Here is a 9,274-nt window from a genome sequence, read left to right as displayed (position 1 = left end):
GCTGCTAATAGCTAAGTTTTCACCAGCCTCTAATGTTAAAACGCCTACGCACATAAACAAGCTATTAATAAGCAGTGTTAGAGCCTTTAAAGAAGCTATTAAATACTACAAGATTAAGGCTAACAAGTACAAGAGTAACAGACATAATTATAAAAGAGAGTAATTAAGCTTTTAACAGATTATTATCTTTATCTAGTTAACAGTTAGCCTGCATCTGTAGCGTACATGCTGTTCCCTAGATTAACTACTTAGACAGTAGATTATAAACCTTAAAGCTATAGTAGGTGTTAATAACTAATTTAAATAAAAACGCGCGTGTAACTAATATAATATATCTTTAAAGCTGCTAAGAAATGTAAGCATATAGGACCTATAGCTAGCAAAGTATAATTACGCTGCTATAGAAGCAGAGACACAAAATGTTCTAGAAACAACGCAGTTTAATGCTGTTATAAAGGACTTTCTAACTACTATAAATAAAGTTGCCCCTTATTAGTCTATAACTTTTTAGGAAAGCAGACAGTTTACACTAGACATAAATTAAAAAGAAATAATAAAGCGCTTTTAAAAACATATAATGTTAAATTATTTAATATATATAAGAAAGCATAAAGCTGCCTTTATAACAGATAACTTGTTATACCTTGCTAAAAGTAAAAAGACTACCTAAAGCATAAATAAGAACGCCTATAGTGCAGAAGTTGTAATGTTAAGAAAACAAAGTAAACCTTAACATTAATATTATTAAAAAGATAATAAGAAGTTATTTTTAAGCTAAAAACCTACTAAAACAAGAGGCACTAAATATCCTACATATAGACATATCTATGCACTAAAGGACTACTTCTATGTCTATCTAGACAGAGCACTAAACTAGTAGATGCTAAATAAAAGAGTTAAAGAGCTTATAGCATTAAAGTGTAAGCATAACTTAAAATTTTAAGGCCTACTTAAAGAGCAGCGTAGACATAATTTAAGAATACTAATTTTAAAAAGTTTACATATACTTACACTAGAGATATAAAAAGACTAACTTAAAGGCTAGAAAGTATTAAAAGTTAAGGCAGCTACATTGCTAGCTATAGTTAATTTAAACTAGAACAGATATCTGCTAAAAGAATTATTTATTCTTACCTTAGGCTTAACAAGCTATATTATAAATAATTTTAATTAAATTTATAACTATTATTTACTAACACTAGAAGACTTTATCTAGTCTAAAAACTCTTATGTATAGATTTAAAGCTATAAATTAATTACACTAAGCTTAAAAAGTAAGCATAAAACACATAGTTAAGCATACAGTCTTATACTACATAACACTGCACTGTGCCTAGACCTGCTGTGCAACCTAGTCTTGTTTTGCCTACTATAACAGAAAGGAATCTAGTAGAACACATAAGCAAAGCTAACTGCTTTAAAGGCCCTAGATAGAATAATAATTAAAAATCTTATAAAGATCTATAGCTAATAAGTGTTAGAGTACTATCTACTATAGAAGGGCTTATATTATACACACATAATTAACATAAGAACTAAATGTAGTCTATAAAAGGCATTTATAGAGCTATAGCATAAGTGTCTTAGACACTTTAGACTAGCTACACTTTAACACCTTATACAGCAAGCTAAGAGGGTGTAAATTAAAGAAATTATAATAGTCTAATGTAACTTATATAGCAAAGCTAAGATATAATAATAAATTAGCTGTGTACTATAAATTAGTAATAGTAGACCTAGTAAAAGACTATTAATTAATTTCTATGCATATAAAGCACAAAGCATTATAAAAAAGCAAAGTTAAATGCTAATTACTAACAAGTATTCTAGCCTTTAGTAGGACCTCTACTTTAAAGATAATAAGCTTACTAAATTAATTATTAAAGCTTTTATAATTTTTATCTTTTTTCTAAAAAACTATTAACGTACTTCATAGGCGAGTTGCTTACACACCTAAGTTGCTCACTTTTGCTAAGACCCTACTAAACCACCCTTCCTACACTAATGCATTCCCTATAACACTACTTAGACGCGCTAAAAGAACATTAGATACAGCTTACGCTCTAAGCTTTTAAATAAGACATAAAACTCTTAAAGAAATATGCTATAGCTATGTGTAAAGTCTTATAAAAGACAATAAATAACTACAGCGCTAGACAACTTTTACAAGCTAATTCTACAGCTAAATTATAAAGGCTAGGCAATAAAAAGGAGCAGGTGATTGTTAAGACTATACTTAAGCTATATGCGCAAGGAATTTCTCTTTAGATAGCATTTATGGCTAATATAGCTAATTCTTTGCGCGCTGAGCGTAATCTAGGCTATGTTTGCATAAACTAGCCTAGTATGTTTGTAAAGCATTATTTAGAGCTTAAAGTAAAGTTTTAAGCGCAAGTATAGTTAAGAGATATCTAGCTAATTATAAACCCTATCTTACTAAAGTTGTACGTGTTATTATCCTAGATGCTATACTTAGCTTTAATATTCTCTATAAGGCTAAACCTGCCCTAAATTACCCTAGGACTCTTACAGAAGGCTCTCTTATAGTTGTACTTACGCTTAAATGTTACTTTAAGCTCTAAATAACGCTTTATAAACGTACTAGGCTAGTTTATGCAAACATAGCCTAGATTACGCTTAGCGCGCAAAGAATTAGCTATATTAGCTATAAATGCTATCTAAGGGGAAATTCCTTGTGCATATAGCTTAAGTATAGTCTTAATAATCACCTGCTTCTTTTTATTACCTAGCCTCTATAATTTAGCTGTAGAATTAGCTTGTAAAGGTTATCTAGCGCTGTAGTTATTTATTATTTTTTATAAGACCTTACACATAGCTATAGCACATTTCTTTAAGAGTTTTATGTCTTATTTAAAAGCTTAGAGCATAAGCTGTATCTAACATTCTTTTAGCGCGTCTAAGTAGTGTTGTGGGGAATGCATTAGTGTAGGAAGGGTGGTTTAGTAGGGTCTTAGCAAAAGTAAGCAACTCAGGTGTGTAAGCAACTCGCCTATGAAGTACGTTATAATATTAGTGTAAAAGTTATTAAAGCTAACAACAAGATTACAACAGTAAAACTAGAGGTAGAACACTAGCTAGCATTGCATAGAATAACTATTAAGCCTTTAGCACTAGATACATAAGCCTAGAATAGAGAAGCTAAACGCTTAAAAAGTGTAAATAAAAAGAAGTTATAGGCTATATAACTAGATGCTAACCTACTATAGAATATATAGCTATACATTACTAAAGCTAGCGTATACCTATACAATTAGACGCTAAACTATGCTAATAACTAAAAGACACTATATAAGATCTTCTTTACATAAGCAGCTTTAAATAATAGAGTTGTTATATTAATTTAAAAGCTAAGCTTTACACATTTAAAAGCTTATAGCTGTAAAGCATTTATAATAACTAATAACACATATTAAAATAAATCTAAGCTATAAAGGCTAGACTTAAAGGTGTAGATTAGATATCTAGTTAGGTACTAATTATTAAACATCTACTGCGTATAAATACTACTACTAGTAAAAGTAATTTATACACATAATATTATTTTTAATAAACACTTAATTTTTAGCAGCAAGCTTAAAGACCTAATAAATAACCTTATATATAACATAGTAAAGAAAATTACTATATACATTAAAATAATTAAGCTTTTAACACTTAGTTATTAGCTAAAGACAGAGTTATTTTATAAAGACAACACTATAGATAATATATTAAATTTTAACAAAGTAGACCTACTAGGCTACTATTAAGAAAAAAAGATTAGAGATAACTATCTATCTTCTCTAAATACTCTGCTACCTATAGTATTACTTATGCAGTTAATAGCTAAAGCAGCACTAAAGCTAAGCTAAATAAGGTTATTAAAGACTGTACTATAGGCTACAGCTTTTATAGCTAGTATAAGATCTAGAAGTGTAAAAAAGCATAGCAGCAAGACACTAAATAAAGCAGCATTAATAAGAATACTATTTAAAAAAAAGACACTTTATAAAAGCTAGCTACTACTTTTACTATTAACTTAAAAGCAACTAGAAGAGCACTTTTTATATAAGATGTTTAAGGCAGTAAAAAAAACGCACCTAGATAGTTATTAGATAATAAAATTCTAAACAAAGGTCTAGATAAAGCTAATTAAGGCAGCTAAATAGCAAATTCTAGATTATATGTAGGTGTACACCTATAAGCTTAATAAGCACTATAAATTACAAAGATGCAAGGCGCAACTAGTAGTCTATAGTAATTAATAAAAAAACATTACTACATAAGATACCTACGCTGCTACCCTAGCAAGACGCTTATTTTAAATGCTAATAGTAATATCTGCACGCTTTAACTTAAAGCTTAAATAATATAACATAACTAACACGTTTATATATGCAGTAATTAACTGTAATATCTACATGCAGATGCTAAAAGGCTATTAGAAACTAGGTATAATACTAAAGATTTAAAAAGCACTATATAGCTTACAAATTTTTTTTTTACTTTAGTAACACTATTTTATAACAACTTTAAAAGGCCTTAGGTTTTTAGCTGTCCTACATAAACCCTACTGCATAACTAAAGCTAGAATATTTGTCTTTTTTTACATAGACAACCTTATTATTGCGTATAGAAAAGGCTCTAAAGCAGATGCATAGCGTGTAGTAGACTAGTTACAAGAGAAGTATACCCTAATAAAAAGCAAAGACCTATAATAGTTTCTAGAAGTTAAGATTATTAGAGATTAACAGCAATAAATAATTTAGCTATTATAGGCTTTATATATTAATAAGATAGCTAGGCTAGCTAATAGAAAGGACCTGCAGCATGCTACACCTATAAGTGGGATTAAACTTATGCTGTAATCTAGTTTTGCAACTCTATTAGAAGTAAATTAATATTAGTAGAAGATTAGATCTCTGCTCTTTATAGTAGTTACTACAAGACTAGACATTGCCTTTGCTACATTACGCCTTGCACAGTTTCTTACAAATCCTGCATCTAACTATTAGGATGCAGCTAATTAAGTTATCCTGTACCTACATGCAACACAGACGTACGCACTCTAATTAGGAGGAGAAGACTATCTTATAGTAGCAAGCAATGCGTTATTTATAGATAATATACTAGATAAGAAGAGCCTTTAGAGCTACATTATTTAACTATTTAGCAGATAGATTACATAGTAAGTAAATAAATAAAATATAGTTATAACATTAACAACAGAAGTAGAATTACTTGCACTGTTCTAAGTTACTAAGGAAGCTATGTTTATAAAAATGCTCTTTAACAAACTATAAGTTAAGCTGCCTAATTTAACTATTATAATCTAGTGTAACAACAAGCAGACAATCTAACTAGTAAATAAAAAGATATCTTAACTTTAAACTAAGCTCTGACATGTTAACATCTATAACTACTAGCTCTGACAGGAAGTCTCTTAACAAACAATTAAGGTTGTCCATGTCCCCTCTAGCAAGATGCTTGTAGACAGACTTACTAAAGCGCTTCTAGCTAGCAAATAGCCAAGCTTTCTTTAGCAAATTTGGCTAGTTGACGTCAGGGAGAGGATAGTTAGTCAGGAAGCGGATATAGAAGAGATTGAAGCAAGAATGGAAGCCCTGGAAGCATACTAAGGTTGCGCAATTGGGAACCAGCTTGAAGCATGTCCAAGCTGAGGGGGTGTGTCAGATATGCGCACCTACTGTCAAGACAGGAGGAACGCTTGACGAAAGCTGCTACATAGTACGAGCAATAAGCTCGAACAGTATGTTGCTGCAAATTGCTGCATGTTGCAGCATTTTACAGCATTTTACAGCATTTTGCAGCATTTTGCAGCAAATTGCAGCATGTTGCAAGCTGGTCGCGCATAGGGCAAGTGCGCGAGGGACTCGGATCGGCAAAACAAAAAGCCGAGCAACACGAGTAGAGCAGATAAAGGATCGATAAATCAATACAATTAATCATCATCCCATACATCATATCCAAACCCATCATTCATCTTAGGAAGCCTAGAAACAGTGCTTTAATCTAACACTAACACACTAACTACTTTAAAAAGAATAAGAAAAATTCTAAGAAATTTACAATCTTTAAAGAAACTCTAAAAGGCCTAGTCTATAAAGAGCTAAACTAAGAAAAACTACTATGTTCCTTTATAATAGTTAAATAAAAATAAAAGAACTAAATAAAAGAATATTATAAAGCTTCTATGTTTAGACACCTAGGAATTAAATTACTATAAAAAAAGATTAAAAAAGCTATACTTTAAAAGGTGCTTTAATTAAAACACCTATGTACTAAAGTTTTAAAGGAATGTAACATCTGCAACAAAAATAACTTATAATAACATAAACCTTACAGACTGCTTTAACTAATTACAGCGCTAAGTTAACTATAGACTATAATAACTATAAATTTTATTATAGAACTACTGCTATTATAAGAACTTAGCATAGAAAGACTTTATAACATAATTATATAAGTTATTAATAAAACTACTAAATTTGTCTACTTATAGCTATTAGAAAAAAGCATTACAGCTAAAAAGTTTATGTTTAAACTAAAAAAGAATGTCCTAGCTACTTATAAGTGCTCTAAAATTATTATCTCTAACTAAGATAAATTATTTATAAGTAAGTACTAGGCAGCTGTAGTTAAACACTTAGAAATTAACTATAAACTCTCTACTGCCTACTACTTGTAAATAGATAGACAAATAAAAAAAGTAAACACAGAAGTAGAAAAATATTTATGTAAATATGTGTTATATAAACAAAATAACTAGGCAAAATAGCTGCTAATAGGGTAATTAGCTATTAATACTATAGAATTAGCTACTACTAAAGAAACCTTATATAAAGCTAATTTTAAATACCCTTTATAGTACAAGCTTTAAGGCTTGCAGCTAACAGACCTCTTAGAGGCTATAAATTACATAAATAAGCTTTTAAAACTGCATTAGAAATTAACTAGAGAAGTATAGTTAGCTTAAAAAGCTATAGAAAGAATAGTAAACTAGAAAAGACAACTAGCACTAAAAATACATCTTAATAACTACATGTATTTAGAAATAAAGAATCTTAAAACACTAAAACTCTCTAGAAAGCTTACTAAAAGACATATAAGACTTAATAGAGTTATATAAACACGCTTTAGCATTTATAAACTTAAGTTACTAAAGGAAATATAGATACACTTTTAGTTCTACGTCTCTAAGCTTAAACTTACGCCTAAAACTATTCTATTAGCAACTACTAGATAAAAGAAGAAAGAAAAAGAATATAAAGTAAAATAAATCTTAGACTATTAAAAAAACAAATACTTAGTAAAATAAAAAGAATAGCCTACTAGTAAAAACACTTAGGAACCTATTAAAAGCCTGTTAAACACCTCTTAGGCTTTTTATAAATACTTAGAATCTCTTTTAAATAAGACTACCTAGAAGAAAGCTTCCTAGACTAGAAAACATTACTATTAGTTAAAACTGCAACAGCATTAGCTAGCTGTAATGTAAAAAGTCTACAACCCTTTAACATAGGCTAAGAAGAAGAAAGACCTGCAGCTTCTGCCTTAAGCGCTTTAAGCTTATCTAAGAATAAAAAGTTTTCTTTTAGATACTTTACTCTTTAATCCTTTAACACTTTTAACTGTTTATAAGCTCTTTTTTAATAAGAAATAATTAACTAAAAACATCTTAGTAACTTTTCTTTTTTGCGTATTTTATCTTTCTAGACTGCCTCTAGCTTAGCTAATAGTTTCTTACACTCCTGCTCTAGACAATTCTAGGCTGTGTTAGACATAAAAGCGTTATAATAACTCTCTTTTTACACACACTTTACGCATTTGTCTAATAATAAGGACATTATGTAAGAGAAACTACTTAAGTAACAAGCACTATAGGGACACATCTTAGTATAATAAAAAGGATTAAGATAAGCAACAGTATACAGACAACAAGAAGCTGTAAAAGAATAAAAAGCCTAATAAAGCATAGTTAAAGAAGTTAGACATTAAGCTAGGCTTTAAAAAAAAGCACACACTAGCTAAAAAAAAAACCTAACGCTTATAACAAGAAGAACATAACAGCAAGGACGCTAACTAGAAGGGAAGCCTGCGTGTTACAGCTAATAGACAAGCTGTAATAACCTAATTAGCTGTCCTACACAGCCCTAGCAATGTTAGATAGAAAACACTTAGCCCTGTGTTAAATAAATTATGTAATAGGACAGATAAAGAATAGCTTTAGCTTTTAGATAAAAGCCTAGCAGAATGCACTATCTAATAAGCTAGCAAGCTATGCAGGCTTGCAGGCTATGTAGGCTACAAGGAAACAAGCATGCAAGCATGCAGAGCATGCAAACCCTATGTATATAGTCTTAATTATAACTATAGTTAGAAGGTTGTAATTACTATTTAGTCTTTACCTACTTAATAAACTAAGAGGCATTAAAACCTTTTTAAAAAGGATAATTGCTGCCTTATATATCTTGCACTATATATACCTCCTTTTCTATCTATCTAGATTAGGTTTGCCAGCTCCCTATACAGCCGCTGGGCCAAACCACAACCTGCCTTCTCTACCTCCGCCTCTCCCGCACCCTGCTCGACGGACTGTACACCCGATCAGGCTAAGTTCTTCCCTCTCCCACTAACAACCACATAGGCCGCAGTGCTCCTAAAATATCATCTCGTCGGAGCAAGGATTGTAACAGTATCTTATAATAAAGTAAGGGTTTGCTAGTTACTTATTTGTATAGCTGTTGTCTAGAAGAGTAGGTGCTAGTTACGTTTGTATAGCAGTTGTCTAGGTGATAGTAGTTAACTGTACAGTAGCTCTTAAAGAGCAAGCTGTTGTGCAGAGTAGCAGGTTAGCTCTAGAGTGGGGGCTAGTTGCTTGTTTATATAGCTGTTCTTAAGAGGGGCAGAGGGAGGATGCTAGTTAACTGTACAGTAGCTCTAGGGCGTGCAACAGCTACTAGTCGCAGTAGATGCCTCCTCTGCGTGGCTACGCACGCGCTGCAGCTAGTTAGCTAGCTCTTGTACTAGCAGTTAACTCTAAAGACAGACAACAGCTACTAGTCGCAGTAGATGCCTCCTCTGTGTGGCTACACATACAGTAGATAGGTACTGCAGCTAGCAAGCTAGCTCTTGTACAGGCAGTTAACTCTAAAGGCAGACAACAGCTACTAGTCGCAGTAGATGCCTCCTCTGCGTGGCTACGCACGCGGTAGATAGGTACTGCAGCTAGCAAGCTAGCTCTTGTACAGGC

This window comes from Lindgomyces ingoldianus, assembly GCF_010093535.1.
Source record: "Lindgomyces ingoldianus strain ATCC 200398 unplaced genomic scaffold BDR25scaffold_40, whole genome shotgun sequence".
NCBI classification, from domain to species: domain Eukaryota; kingdom Fungi; phylum Ascomycota; class Dothideomycetes; order Pleosporales; family Lindgomycetaceae; genus Lindgomyces; species Lindgomyces ingoldianus.
This window is presented reverse-complemented; position numbering follows the sequence as displayed.